This window comes from Dreissena polymorpha, chromosome 8, assembly GCF_020536995.1.
Source record: "Dreissena polymorpha isolate Duluth1 chromosome 8, UMN_Dpol_1.0, whole genome shotgun sequence".
In the NCBI taxonomy this organism is placed as follows: domain Eukaryota; kingdom Metazoa; phylum Mollusca; class Bivalvia; order Myida; family Dreissenidae; genus Dreissena; species Dreissena polymorpha.
The window spans coordinates 33,068,508-33,085,176 of record NC_068362.1 but is presented as its reverse complement, the minus strand read 5'-3'; the positions used below and the strand labels follow the sequence as shown (position 1 = coordinate 33,085,176).

General features: G+C 36.2%; 1 long non-coding RNA gene across 1 annotated transcript; it reads right to left on the bottom strand.

Moving 5' to 3' along the window:
• Positions 1 to 2,638: 2,638 nt before the first annotated feature.
• On the bottom strand, positions 2,639 to 15,146 carry LOC127842058 (uncharacterized). The gene is made up of 5 exons (XR_008031465.1): positions 15,055 to 15,146; positions 7,530 to 7,676; positions 5,868 to 6,055; positions 4,747 to 4,822; positions 2,639 to 2,734 (listed from the first exon to the last, which is right to left on the bottom strand). It is a non-coding gene; the product is annotated as an uncharacterized LOC127842058 (long non-coding RNA).
• Positions 15,147 to 16,669: the final 1,523 nt, after the last annotated feature.

Genomic DNA, 16,669 nt, shown 5'->3' with positions numbered 1-16,669 from the left:
GTACGTGCCATCATAAGAAACCGTCGAACAAATTTATTAATTCAGATTCTAAAAACCTTATAATTATATTGATAAACATTACTGATTTATTCGTATTATACAGACTTCAAAACTTATATGTGAAACTTATATAAATAGGCAAAAAAAGAACATAAATAGCGACTTATTTTAGCGTTATATCTTGTTTGGAATATAAACTGTGTCTGTTGAAAAGCGATTATAGAGTGTACAATATGCAGACGATATATATTCGCAAATTACTATTCTCACTTACCTGAAACGCCATCAATTTACATTTCGTTGGCTATGCTTTTCCAGATGTTTTAATGCAATGTCTTTGTCTTTGAATTCTTTCATACGTTTGTTGTATATTTACTAAGTTTATTATTTTTTCACTAATATCTATGCTTGAAAGTCGACCTTTCATGTTGACTGCCGTCCGTGTACTGAGTCCAACAGATTTCAACCAGTTCGTTTTTTCGCGGACACGGACACGGAACGCGGAGACATGTAAACCCGGCCTTATGCACGTGAAGTCAAGTAGCGGAGATACCCTTTTAACAGATGTCCATGTCCGCTATTGTGTATCACTCTAGTTCTGCACGAGAAGTCATGAATCGGGGATACCCTACTACCAGATGTTCAGATCCGTTATAAGAGTACCATTCTAATTTTGTATTGGAAAGCCATGTAGCGAGGATACCGATGTTCGTGTTCGTAATTGCGTATCATAATAGGTCTGTTTGGGAAAGTCATGTTGCGGGGATACCCGAGTGCTCTATATAAATGCCCATAAAAATATTTCACAATGGTTTTTGACAATTTACTTTGACAATAAATTTCAAAAGGTCAGACGTGCACGGCCTTGTAACGAGTAATACGCGACAACTCTTGATTTATTCAATTTAAACAAACACACGTGAACACACAGATAAGGCATTATCTTCTATGTTTAACTGCATAAAGAAACTTTCTATTATTAAATATTAAATATAGGCTTTAGCACTCGTGCATCTGTTGTAATGTTTTAGAAAATGCAGTTTTGTGTTCACGCTTATTCTACAATAGCGTGATAAATCAGTGTAATATAACCTTTATATATGAAATTTTGATTTCTTACGCTTTTTGTGCAAACCGATGACTTGTATTGGGTTTATATTGTAGACCACTCTCTTATCAAACATAAAAATAGTGTTTTTTTGTATTAATTTGTTATAATATTTCCTATTTTTGGTGCTAATAATATTGATATTTACATACTAAATTCGGGTAAAATAAATTCGGATATTGCTTGAAAATACAGTTCCAGATAATGAAGAGTTATATAAATACCGTCTTATGTTAAACTTGCGCAAGATATAAGTTACAATGAACGAAATTGTCTATCAAATGGGTGAAGTAGTTGTGTATGTTAACTGTAATGTGGAAATAATGAAGCAGCTTCATGATTTGTAATCAAAGCACCGAAAGGCTTAAAATATGTCGCCTTAAATGGTCATGTTTGGCTTTAATTAAAAGGTCACTAATTGGACAGAAACCGGGCGGATATTAACAAAACACATTTCACAATGTCAAGATTCAAGCATGTCAAAGTACTTCATCAATAACTCTTTATACAAGTATACAATTTATACTACTAAATGCTTACATTTGTTATCAATCACTGATTTTTTTTAACGATTTAAGGATCACATTGTCAAGACACAAAGAAATGCCAATATTCTCCCTCTGTTCAGAAGTACAGCGTAGTAAGGCACACATATAGTCGTGTTACCCATTATTATAGTTCAGAGAAAAAGCCTGGTGTAGTACCCCAGAGGGGGTAATCACGTGACAAACAAGATGGCGACGTCCATGACGAGGCAGGTATTTTTCGTCTTTAAACACCCTTTATTACTTGTTTTATTTTTTTATTCCGCTCACTTTTCCAGCCATATTAGGAAGACAGTTAATCGCTTATATTTCATAGTAATATTCGCTCTACATCTCGACTTTACTCGGTGCGAAATTTCTTTGCGGGATGACATAATTAGGGCTGCGCTAGTAAAATTTGCAGGGAGAAAGTCGAGATATAAAGCGAATTTAAATACGAAATAAACGCTAATCACTATTTTACTGATATGTCTGGAAAGTGAGCGTCATTTAAACAATAAACAGAAGTAATAAGGGTATAAAAAGGCAAAAAATAACTGTCTCGGCATGGACGTCACCATCTTGACTATCACGTGATACCCTCATCCTGTCAAAAATGGGCTCATAAATGTGATATAAGTTAAAACCTTAAATGAGTCACCATTACCATTTTAATTATTAACATGGAGCGAAATCCTTCAGACGAGATATCATGTTGATAAAGTCGTTCATAGCCCTCTGTTTGGCGTTGTTGGAACATCACTATTGTTTCATTATTCAATGCAATTAGAATTAGCAATATTCCTGTAATTCAATTTAATAAATAACGCGTTTTTTATTGTTAGTTAACTGTCAAATGATGTAAATGTCATATTTACTTCCATTTTAATGCCCAAATTTCTAAAGCTAATATACTTAAATTATACCGTGGCCATGAAATCAAACCGATACACTGGCTTTTGCATCTAAGGAAGTTTGATAAATTATATTTAACAACAATAATTAAAACATTTTTTTTAAATTTATTTATTTTGTTTAGCATACATATCATTGCAACATTAGCATGGCTTTTCTTTAATCGCTCCACCAGCCGCCAGAAACACTGAAAGAGACATTTAAAGTCAAGTAAATTATAGCACATGGAACTTATTTAAACAAACAATCAATGAACTGAAAAAATTCATTTAATCTCAACCAGTGTGATGATATTAAATTTAATTGAATTAATAAAATTCTATGCGATGGCTTCGTAAATACAAAATTCCTCAATTACCATCAATTAAGAGGCCATAAATCTAAAGTTGATCCCAACAAAACTTGAAAGTGTACAGAATCATATTAAACATTAATTTTAAAGGGACTCCGGTAATTAATAACATATATTATACAATAAAAACGTGTCATGCTTATTCATATTTGTACAATTAACCAAATAAAAATAAAACACACAATTGTTAAAAAAATAATAAACAAAATGGTTGCTTCATGCGACATCCTCATCTCGATATCATCATAGTGGTCAATTGCGCCAATTTATTTTACAATCACATAATGCTTGACAAAGTTGTGGTCCAAACACAACTTTACTTTAACCATGTCTTTAGAGGCAACAAGGTTCACCCACTTCTTCGTGACCATGACCTAGCCATGTCATCAATGACAATTTGCATCAATATCCATAAGATTATAGATAGTCATATACCAGCTTAAATACATGGTAATCTCTATGTCCGTAAGAACTTTCTTTTAAAATACTAGTATTCTGTGACAAAACAAGAACTGACTCCAGAGGATGACACATGCCCCCGCTGGGTTTTTGACATTTGGGATAGGGACCTTGGTCAAACACACGACAGACCAGCTGCACCTCTTAATGCAAAATCCATAAAGAGACCTGAGCCGCGCGTGTCACTTCGTCTTCTGTGCTACACATTTGTACCAAGTTATTTTAAAAGCAATTCATTGATAACAAAGATGTTGACCCAACACGCCTTTAAATGCCGATGATGAAATATGATCTTGAAAGTATAAGTGTGACCTTGACCTTTGACCTGGGGAACTGGGTCTTGCGCATGACACTTCGTCATATTGTGCTATACGTTTGTGCCATGTTATTTTAAAATCCATCCACTAATGACAAAAATATGGACAGGACACGCCTATCAATGCACTTAAAATAATACCTTAAAAGGTTAATTGTGACCTTGATTTTTGAGATAAGGATGGTCTTAAGCCCGACATTCCCTCTTACTGTGCTACATATTTGTGCCAAGGTATTTTAAAAACCATCAACTAATGACAAACATATGGACTGGACACATCTATAAATTCACAATCATGAAATATACCGGTAAGCTTGAAAGTCTAAGTGTGACCTTGACTTTCTAGCTAGGGACCTAGGTCTTTCAAGCCTCACTTCCTCATACTGTGCTTTACATATGTGCCATGTCATTTTAAAATCCATTAATGACAAAGATATCGACCAAACAGGCCAATCAATGTAGAATCTTAAAATATGACCTTAAAAAGCTAAGTGTGACCTTGAACTTTGAGACAGGGACCAGGGTCTTGCACGTGACACTTCCTCTTACTATGCTACACATTTGTGCCAGGTTATTTAAAAATCCATCCATAAGTTGTAAAGATATAAACGAGACACACAATTGTGGACAGACGTACTGACCAACATACGATTAAAACAAGAGCACCACATAACGGGTGCCAACGCTCGGCTGTGGGTGCAATTTTGAATAAATGAAAGTTTGTCAGAATATTTTTTTTGTCGTCACAGTGACCTTGACCTTTGACCTAGTGACCCAAAAATGGGTGTGGCGTGTAGAACTCATCAAGATGCATCTACATATGAAGTTTCAAAGTTGTAGGTGGAAGCACTTTGATGTTAGAGCAAAATGTCAAGGTTTCAGCACGACGCGGACGGTGGACGAAGAGCTTGCTATGACAATACCTCGGGTTTTCTCCAAAAACAGCCGAGCTGAAAATTATGTGCCAGCCTTTAGGCATAAAAATTCATCTCTTTTCTTAATGCATGTCATACACAATATTTCTACTATATAAAAGTACAACCATGCCACTCCTTTTATCACAAGCCAATACCTGTAGGGTGTAGTACACCAGGACTTGATCTTGTGTAGTTTATCAGCACCTGGACCTTCTAGTGTCTGGTCAGTTACTGTAAATTAATTAATGTATAAATATTATAATTTAACAATACTTAGTATTCATTCGTAAAATGAACCCTGATATGTATATATAGGAAAGGGGTCATTTCATAATGACAATTCTTGTGTGCAGTGGAACATTAAAGTTCTAGTAAAACCTTCTTGAATAAAATGTGCACGAGAAAACCTGTATGAGCAAGTGCACTTTAGTTAATGTCTTTAAATGGCACTATTTTCAGAAAAGAAATTCTACCAGGACCATGTTGTGAATTATTTTTTTTATTTTTTTAAAGAGTCCATCAATAAAGGATTGCTTTTTATAAAATGTATAGCCATTACACGTAAAATTAGGAAATTTATGGTATTTTTAAAATGTATTCCTACATATAAAAGGAGGGGGGACATCATTATTTGTCCTGTTTGTGCAGCAATTGCAATTTAATCACAAAGTAGCCTCATATCACAGATAAAAAATGTTTGTGAAACATGCATGCCATCCTACATGCATATTTACAGTACAATAGTACGTTCATATGCTACCATACAATAAAAGATCCTGAATAGAAATTTCTTGGCAAAAAACATGAAAATACAATTATCATATTATGTGTTCCCAGGACAGATGAGAAATTACTTCATGAAATAGAAAGGTTAGAATGTGAGCTTGACCTTGTGTTCTGTTAGTTACAGGCAACTTAGGTTGAGAGTGTCAAGAGGTACTTAAGTATATCTCTCAGACACTATTTTCATACAACAAAACCATATACCGGGTAAAGATGTGACCTTGACCTTTGGAGTATCAACACCAAAATGGATAGAAGTCTTCGTCTTGGCATAAAGAACTGAAAAAATCACTTGAACAAGGTTGCTAATAAAGAAAATTAATAATATGGCCTAGTGACATGGACCTTCAAGATATTAACGCCAAAATCAATAGCTGTCTTCCTCTAGTGGTAAGCAACAACTAATCCAAATATGAGGAAGAGTCACAGACAGAACTTAAGATATCCCTTCAACAAGGCTGTCACATAAAGGAAGTATGTATGTGACCTTTACCTTAGAGGAATCAAAGCCAAATTCAATAGGGGTCTTCCTCTAGTGGTGAGCAGCATGTCATGTGATTGATGACAATTGTTCAGGGTTATATCCGAAATTTAAGTTCAGTGTTGTTTCTCTCATCGGTCTAGAGGGTTGATGTCACATTTGCTTCAAATTCTGCACTTGATGCCAAGACGTCCCTAAACCTGTAATGCAGGAACGTTGACTCGCATGAGCAGCAATACTTAAGGTAAAGTAGTAGTTATAACAATCTACGTGTCCAACTACATGTAGCAACAATTTCCTTGTATAGATATAGTACAATTAAATAATCTTCAAAACATAATCATACAGTTGTTTTTTTACCGGTATTTGAAATGTAAAACATCAAACTTTATTATATTTCTCTGTCTTCATTGTTAATCATATTTATACATATCAAGACATGATATATAGTCTCAGTATAGCCCCCAGGGATTGTTCTTGAAGTATGGGTATATATGTGTCGTGTTCTGAGAAAACTGGGCTTAATGCATGTGCGTAATGTGTTGTCCCAGATTAGCCCGTGCAATCCGCACAGGCTAATCAGGGACAAAACTTTCTGCTTTTATGACATTTTTCGTTTAAATGAAGTCTCTTTTTAGCAAAAATCTAATATAAGTGGAAAGTGTCGTCCCTGATAAGCCTGTACGGACTGCACAGGCTAATCTGGGTCGACACTTTACGCACATGCATTATGCCCAGTTTTCTCAGAACACTACTCATATGTATAAAAGTTTTAAAGTTTTCTTCTTTCCGACTGTATGCATTTTCGTTGAGAAGAAATAAGAAAAGCTTCTAAGACATGGCAGAAAACATACGCAAAGATGAAAAACTATGGTTCTATAAAATTCTCCCAATGGTTACATTAGTAGGATAATACAATTGCCATCTGCAGATGGCAAGCTCCGCTTTTCTCACAGTTAAATAGTCTAGTTGAAGCCTTTAGTATCTAAGTAGCATGCTCCTGATAAATCAGTGTCCACAGAGAAACTCAACATTCCATGTTGAAACAGGGGCTGACCTATAGCAAAATTGAATGCCTTGTGACATTGAACATGCACTAATTTAAAACAAATTTTTTTTGAAAGTTTTTTAAAATGACCAAAGCGCAAAAAGGTTATTAAAGCATGACAAACATTTCTAAGGCATGAAAGGGTTTTAACATTAAATTTCGGGTTATGTGACAGTGACCCTAAATTAAAATATAAATATAAATGGTGACACCCCTGGTGGAAGCCGGATCAGTATCAATTCATTTGCCCATTTGAAGTCTTAGTGCAAAAAATAGGTCAATGTCAAGATCAACTGAATTTGAGTGATGTGGGTCTTTGAAAAGGTTTAAAGATAAAATCCATGCAACTGTGAAAGCTTTGTAGCAAGCAGTATTGGTGTCATATGAAATGCACCATTTTGGTATACCAAGAATTTGATAATTCTTAATTAAAGTGCAAAAGTAGGTAATTTTAAAGATCCAAATATGGTCAGTTGATTTAGGAGTGTTGAAAGTGTTCATAGATACAGGGCATTTTCACCTAATAAAACAGCGGCTGATTGCAGGCTACTTCACAATTTCACAAACAATAATTTCAACTCCAGAAACAAACCCATGAACCAGTTTTCACAATGTGGAATACTTACAAGTCTTCATTGCAGAAAAGAACAAGTCGGCATTCACTGGGGGCCAGGGGGGGGGGTCCCGCCCTGCCATGGGGGTAATTGAGTGTCCCTCGGTATGCCGCAAATTGCACCTCCAATATTGTTTGATCCATTCTTAGGCAGTCCTACCTGCATAAAGATAATTACGAGTTTTAAATTTTGTGTTAAGATAGTTAACTATCAAATGATTATACATAAAATGCACTCTTGGCAGAACATTGGTAGCAGTATGAGAGAAAGAATATGGACTGTTGCGGGGCCAGACCAACATGTGGGCAAACATTGTTTTAAGTTTATTATGTGTTCTTGAATTTTTAAATGGTGAAAAATAGAGTAAGTTTAAGGAAACGCAAACTTTCAAAATAAGTTTATGAGGTCCTTCCACATCTGAGGTAAAGAAAGATCAAGAGCAAAATAGGAGGGTGCTGTTTTTATGTTGCCCCCTTTAAGAAGTCATAACTTCATAAATTGTGCAGTGAATGAACTGGGTCTTATTAAATGACAAAATGGTTTTCCTTTTTGGAAATGCACAGAACATGCAATGTTTTTAAACAAGAGTGCCTGAAAGGCCCAAAGTTGCTCACCTGAAATAACAAGATATAATTGGGACAAATCTTCTGACCAAGTTTCATGAAGATCAGAAAATAAATGTGGCCTCTAGAGTGTTATCAAGGTTTTACTATAGCCATATAAGGAAAAATGCCCCGCCCCCTGGCAGCCATGTTTTTCAACCAACCAGCATCATTTTTGTAATTCTTCTAAGATATTATCGGGATGAATCTTCTGACCAAGTTCAGACTTCTGACTATATAAAATGTGGCCTCTAGAGTGTAAACAAGATTTTACTATAGCCATATAAGGAAAAATGCCCCGCCCCTTGGCAGCCCTGTTTTTCAAGCAATTGTAACCATTTTCGAACTCATCCAAGATATTATTGAGACCAATTTTCTGACCAAATGTCATGAAGATTGGACAATAAATGTGGCCTCTAGAGTGTTAACAAGGCAAATGCTGACGCCGCACAACGGACAACGCACTACAGACAAAAGGCGATCACAAAAGCTCACCATGAGCACATTGTGCTCAGGTGAGCTAAAAAAAGCTGAATCGTGACCTACACCCTAACTACCTGTAGCCGATAGAGTACTCAAACAGTGTCAATAACAGAGAAGTGAATGAACCAAACACAGCTCTCGTTGGACAACCTTACAATTGGACAATTATTCTGCCTTGGGCTTGGCCTTAAATTATGTACATACTCGTATTTACTTCAAATCATCATTTCTTAAATAGTTGCAGTTCTGGTGCTTCACATGAAACCATTGTGTAATTAAATCAATAAAATTATTATTCTCTCGTATTTCTGTTTAATTTTCCCCCGCGATAGGCGGAGGGATATTGTTTTGGCCTTGTCCGTCCGTCCATCCTTCCATCTTTTGGTCCGTCCGTCTTTCCATCTGTCCGTCACTTTTGTGTCTGGAGCCATATCTTGGAAGTGCTTTGGCAGATTTCCTTGAAACTTGGTATGAGTATATATATGGATAAGAGGATGATACACGCTAAATGGCAATGTACAACATCTGTTAATAACAGAGTTATGGTCCTTTGTATCTTAAAAAAATGCTTTTGTAGTGTCAAATAAAACACTTTTGTGTCCTTAAGCATATTGGCGGTGGATATCAATTCAACAAATTTGCTTGTTTGAACAGGAATGCTATGAAGTCAATGTTTATTTACACATGTTTGTACGATGGTCAATTGTGGACCAAGTCTGAGGTTAGGTATCCCCGTAAACCGGTTAAAACTGGTTTAAACCGGCAGTGCGTACATGACCCTTTGACATTTCCAAGGCGGTGACCCAAGCTTCTAAAAACATTGAGTTTTCAATGTTGTCTTGTTTTGTGTCTTTTCTTATATCTAATTAGTACATTCACTACATGTATATTGCTGGACCAAGGTTGGGATCTCTCAAATCTGTTTAACCTCCCAGTGCTTTATATTGACCTTTCCAAGGTCAGACCGTGTTCCCAGACAGTGATTTATTTGCTCAAAATTACCACTGATATTCCCATGACCTAGTTTTTTTATCTGGCATGGCCCATTTTCGAACAAGGCCATAAGATCATCTAGATACAACTTCTGACCAAGTTTGGTGAAGCTCGGATGGAAACTACTTGAATTAGAGAGCGGACTCCATGCTAAATGTTTAAAACACACTAAGTGACCCCGTGACCTTGTTTTTGACCCGGCATGACCCATATTCAAACTTGACCTAGACATCATCTTGATACAACATCTGACCAAGTTTGGTGAACATCGGATGAAAACAACTTGAATTGGAGAGCGGACACTAATAACGGACAGATCGAAAGACAGACAGACCGACCAACCGACAAGCTCACTCCTATATACCCCCCTAAACTTTGTTTTTGGGGGTATAATAAAAGCAAAAAAATCACTGCCAGATTTAGTCACATTTTGTGTTTTATGTTTTAATGTTCTGTTTTTTATTTTTCTGTTAGGCAAATGGTCATTTGCCTTAAATAAGGGATTTTTTGTTGATAATAAGGTGTTCTCTCCTGATAATGTTTTGGGAGTTTCTTAATTTTATATCAGTGAATTTTCCCCCAATTTTTTACAGCAGAACACAGGCTGTTTCCCCTAGCAAAATACAAGTTTCCTAAAACCGATTTCTCCCCTAGCATTTAGATGTTTTCATTAAATTCATTCCAAATACCCACTTTTTTATAATCACAAACGCTTTATTCAATCAGCTTTTGGATGCGAATATATGATGGTTCACCATATAAATGAAATTCATATTGATCTATACCTTATTAATATCTTTTCTGTTGATTATCAGCTAAAAATTTTCCTTTTGAGAGCCACAGGTTGTTTTGAAAATAAAACAAGAACTTCACAGTTGCAGACATATTCTCCGCCAACAGGGCCTTGGCATCGAATAATTTGATTCAGGACAAAACAACCCAATACAGGTCATTACAATTCAGTGCAAGTCATTATAAAAAGTGTTGGAATCGGATCTAAAACTCATATTTCAGAACTCCAGATAAGGGTCGTATTTTCGTAATTACGAATTATTTTCAAGTCCGTTGCGTATTTATTTTAAAATCTTGGCGTACCATTAAAAATTACAAGTTCAAGTTACGAATATTATTTTTACATCGGTTCGTATCAATTTTTATTGAGTTCTTTTTGCGTAATAAAGATCTTTTCGGTGCTTATATTGAATGGTTATCGGGTTTGTTTTGCAAAGCTATTTTTTCCAATAAAAGCGGCGTGCACAGTCTATCTGTCAAAAAACAATGGCAGCGCCCAGAGAGAGTCCTAAAAACTGCAAAGCGTGCAAAAACACGCTTTTAACATAATGTTTGCAAAGTTAGCTGAAGTTGAATGTTAAGAAAGACATTATAGAAAAGATCTTTAACGATGCTGTATGTTCAGTTGCCGACACAGTCGGAAAAGCTATAAAAAAACGCGACAAGACGGGTGATAACTTAAACAAACAAGAGGGCCTGAAAGGCCCAAAGTCGCTCACCTGAGATAACAAGATATTATTGGGACAAATCTCCTGACCAAGTTTCATGAAGATCGGAAAATAAATGTGGCCTCTAGAGAGTTAACAAGATTTTACTATAGCCATATATAGCCATAAGGAAAAATGCCCCGCCCCTTGGCATCCATGTTTTTCAAGCAAACGTTGCCATTTTCAAACTCATCCAAGATATCATTGAAACCAATCTTCTGATTAAATTTCATGAAGATTGGACAATAAATGTGGCCTCTAGAGTTTTAACAAGGCTTTACTATTGCCATTTAAGGAAAGATGCCCCGCCCCTTGGCGGCCATGTTTTTCAACCAACCGGCATCATTTTCGAACTCGTCCAAGATATTATTGGGATGAATCTTCTGACCAAGTTTCATGAAGATTGGACAATAAATGTGGCCTCTAGAAAGTTAACAAGATTTTACTTTAGCCATATATAGCCATATAAGGAAAAATGCCCCGCCCCTTGGCAGCCATGTTTTTCAAGCAAACATTACCATTTTCAAACTCATCGAAGATATCATTGGGCCAATCTTCTGACCAAATTTCATGAAGATTGGACAATAAATGTGGCCTCTAAAGATTTAACAAGGCAGATGTTGACGCCGCACAACGCACAACGGACAAAAAGCGATCACAAAAGCTCATTGTGCTCAGGTGAGCTAAAAATTGTACAATGTATAGACATTCGCCCTTTGTGACCTTGACCTTGGAGGTAGGGACCTGGCTTTATATCGCGACACATCTTCTAATGATGGGAAAAATTTGTACCAAGTTTAATTAAATTTGCTTAAACAAGAGGGCCTGAAAGGCCCAAAGTCGCTCACCTGAGATTCAAAGGAACTGACCTGTTCTGTGCAGCCCAAGATGTCATTAGAACAAAATGTTCTTACCAACTTTCATGACTAGTGAACACCCTGGCTGCCTCGTTTTTCAACAGACCAGAACCATTTTCATACACATCCAAGATATCATTTAAACAAATATACGGACAAAATTTCATGAAGATTCATAAGTCCATATAAGGAAAAATGCCCCACCCACTGGTGACCATGTTTTTCAAGCAACTGGAACCATTTTTGAACTTGTCCAGAATATCATTGGGACAAAACTTCTGACAAATTTTTATGATGATCGTACAATAAATATGGCTTCTAGAGTGTTAACAATGTTTAACTATAGCTATATAAGGAAAAATGCCACGCCCCCTTGGCGGCCATGTTTTTCCACCAACCGGAACCATTTTCAAACTCATCCAAGATATCATTGGGACAAATCATTTGACCAAGTTTCATGATGATCGGACAATAAATGTGGCCTCTAGAGTGTTAACAAGGTTTTTCTACAGCATGATATATAGCCATATTAGGAAAAATGCCCCGCCCCCTGGTGGCCATATTTTTTAAGCAACCGAAACCATTTTCGAACTCATCCAAGATATCATTAGGACAAATCTTCTGAACAAGTTTCATGAAGATCGGAAAATAAATGTGGCCTCTGGAATGTTAACAAGGTTTTACTATAGCCATATAAGGACAAATGCCCCGCCCCCCTTGCGGCCATGTTTTTCAACCAATCTGCATCATTTATGAACTCGTCCAAGCTATTATTGGGATGAATCTTCTGACCAAGTTTCATGAAGATCGGACAATAAATGTGGCCTCTAGAGTGTTAACAAGATTTTACTATAGCCATATTAGGAAAAATGCCCCGCCCCTTGGCAACCATGTTTTTCAAGCCAACTTAACGATTTTTGAACACATTCAAGATATCATTGCGACCAATCTTCTGACCAAATTTCATTAAGAATGGACAATAAATGTGGCTTCTATAGTGTTTACAAGGTTTTACTATAGCCATATATGGCCATATAAGGAAAAATGCCCCGCCCCTTGGCAGCCTGCCATGTTTTTCAGGCAAACGTAAGTCAACCATTTTCAAACTCATCCAAGATATCATACAGACCAATCTTCTGACCAAATTTCATGAAGATTGGACAATAAATGTGGCCTCTAGAGTGTTAACAAGGTTTTACCATAGCCATATAAGGAAAACTGCCCCGCCCCCTGGCGGCCATGTTTTTTCACTGATCTGGACCATTTTCGAACTCGTCCGAGATATCAATGCAACCAATGTTTTGATATAGTTTCATGATGATTGGGCAAAAATTGTGACTTCTAGAGTGTTCACAAGGTTTCTCTATAGCCATATTAGAAATACTGCCCTGCCCCCTGGCAGCCATGTTTTTTTTTTAATGGGCCGGAACCATTTTTGAACTCAACCAACATATCATTTAGACAAACATTTTGACAAAGTTACATGAAGATTGGGCATCAAATGTGACTTCTACAGTGTTCACAAGGTTTTTCTTTTTTTTGACCTAGTGACCTAGATTTTGACCCAGCAAGACCCAGTTTAAAACTCAGTCGAGGTATCAATGGGACAAATGTTCTGACCAAATTTCATGAAGATCAGACAATAAATGTGGCCTCTAGAGTGTTCACAAGGCAAAATGTTGATGATGGACGACGCACGACGGACAAAAGCTAAAAATAACAAAATTATGCTCTTGACATAAATAAGTGTAGAACATTATGGACATTTGACATATAAGTGTGACCTTTACCTTGGAGGCAGGAAACCCTTTAAGCAAGACACATTGAATAATGGTGCCGAATGTTTGTGCCAAGTTAAATGAAATTCACCTAATACATGACAACATCATGTTCTGGACACGAACTGGATGGAAACATTGTACCATATAAAGACGCTTTACCTAAGTGTGACTATCACCTTGGAGGTAGTGTCTGGTTGTTTAGCGCGATACAACATCTAACAATGGGGAACATTCGCAGCAAGTTTAATGAAATTGGCTTAATATTAATAAATGAAGTTATGCTATGGACATGAACTGGATGGAAACATTTGACCGCATAGACATTTGACCTATAAGTGTAACCTTGACCTTGGATGTGGCCAGGGACCTGGTAATTAAGGGTGACACATAATCTAATGATGGGGAACATTTGTAGCAAGTTTAATAAAACTGGCTTTATAAATGATGAAGTTATGCTCCGGACACAATTGGAACGGACGGATGGCTGCGATTCACATATCCTTGTTGGTGGGGGATATAAAAAGCAGTGTATTATGGGACTGCATGGGTTTTTCACCAAAATTTGTGAAGATGCCCTAGCCTGGTCATTTTGTGAAAAGGCTGTGGGTCATTTAATCGAAAATGTGAAAATTTAGAAACAATATAAACACAGTTGTGAAATAGTTACTCACAGCTATTGACACTCCATATGCACCCATACAAGCTCAGAGCATTCAAAAAGAACAAGTAATGTAGCCAGATAGGTATATGGTAGGATTTTTTGTGATTTGTTAATAGCCTAGTTTCTTTGATTAAATTTGTTTGTGTTTATGCTTTATTTTGATTTTATTGTGTTTACAGTAGAGTAGGTAAAAACGAAACATTAAAATAGTGGGTGGGGTATGGAAAAATATCTAAAGATTTGGCAAATTAGAAGTTTGATGAAATTTGTTAAAATGCTTTTCTTAAAAAACAAAGGACGAAAGGCTAGAGGACGAAACATGAAACAATAGAAACATTGACAAATGAATATATCGATACGATACTCTGGTAAAGAAATCCCGGTCTTAAAGTACAATCGTTGCTAACCATACTAGGGTACACCAGCAGTTTTCATTTCAGTTTGGTTTGAGTAAAAAGTATTGTGTAGATCGACCTAGCGAAAGTAGGTCAGTCGAAAATAATAACGCCTTAAATCCAAAATAGACGTCTATAGCACAATCACACATTTCTTGAAACAATATTTCAGTGAAAGCAATCGTTATTGTCTTCAGTCGCTAAATAAACATGCAGATACGCCAAAACTTAATCGTGATGATATAGAAATTTAGAACGTAGCCTACCGTCGGTACTGCAACAGAACTGGATGCCTCCATCTTTGTTGCCGTAAAGAGTGCTTTTGATTGATTGGTCGAAATAATTCAGGCCAACCGCGATCTTTTATTAGTGTTGGCAGTAGCTAATAAATTTTACCGCGGTAGGAAAGGCATCTTTTATTATTAGTAGTAGTAGTCTAAAAAGTCTAATAAGTTTCTACTAGTAGTAGCTAATAAAACAGGATCGGGTGAATATCCAAACTATAGAACAGTGACACTAGAGAAACATGTGAGAATTTGATATAGAATGTTATAATGTACTGTGTCTAACCCCCTTTTAAATTTTGTCGAAACATTTGAGTCTCGTTCTAGGATAAAGGGGCTAAATGCATGTTCATAAGCTGCCCTCCCATAGACTTGTAAGCCGATTATTCAAATGACGGGTTTCCAACTTTTTGTCACACATTAAGAAGATAAAAGAAAATGAGAACATCAAGCAGCGAAATAACACTTATGCCGTAAACTAAACTAAATAACTTTCAATTGAAATTGACAAAATTATAACGCCTTACTTACGCGAAACGATTTTGTTAAATTGTATATAACGCGTGGATCGGTTATTTCAAGTATCACACCCGCTTGCAAAAACTTATAACAAACCGGATAACCAAGTGCTTATTACCGTAAAATAATATATATTCGTTGGCCATAAAGCTCGTTTGTGTTTTTCAAAAACTGACTTTTTGTGGACACACATATTCTATTAATTCTAACTTTTCGAACAAAAAAATCAGAACATTGCGTCTGTTATTTTCCGATGTGTCTGTCTTAAATTCGGCGATCTGTCTACCCACTTTAGTGCGGTGGCATAGAGGTAACATTCATTCCTCCTTTTTTAAATTGCATTCTCCTTTTTACAATCTCGTGGCCACGACTTTCTATTTCGTGGCAGACGAGTTAGCTATGTCGTGGTCTCGAGTAACGAAGTCGAGGCCACGAGGTAGAAAAAAGAGGAGTGCAAAACTAAATAAAAGAGGAGTGCAATTAAAAAAGGAATGAGTGAATGTCACCTCTATGCCACCCTACTTAAGCGATGATAAGTCATGTTCCACGAATCATAATGATTGAACTGGGAGCCATTTCATAAACGATTTACGACAAGTCGTATATTACGATTTAGATAGATTACAATGGTTCAATGAAATCGCGTTTCATCAAGCAAACGTAAATTAAATTATAAAAATGTCATACATAAATATACGACTGGATAATAGCACCCGTAAATATACGTAATGGCGGTCGTATTTTATGTATGGTGCCTTTACGATTTCGTTGATGAAACGGAATTTATGTAAAATCGTAAACGACTGCATTAATTTCGATACATAATTGACGATTGTATTTAAATAATGATAAAACGGCCCAAAGTTGCATTGTAACTTTGTGATCTAAAGGATACTGGTTCGAACTTTCTGCCCTTGTTCGGTGCTAATCACGGTTTGGTAAATTGACAAAATAAAAATAATTTTTTTTTACAATAAGCAAATTTTTGGTGTAGTTACGATATTTGTGAGGAAACAGTAATGCTGATCATTAACCATGCTTTAAAATGTATAATTATATGCATCATTTGACAATTTAA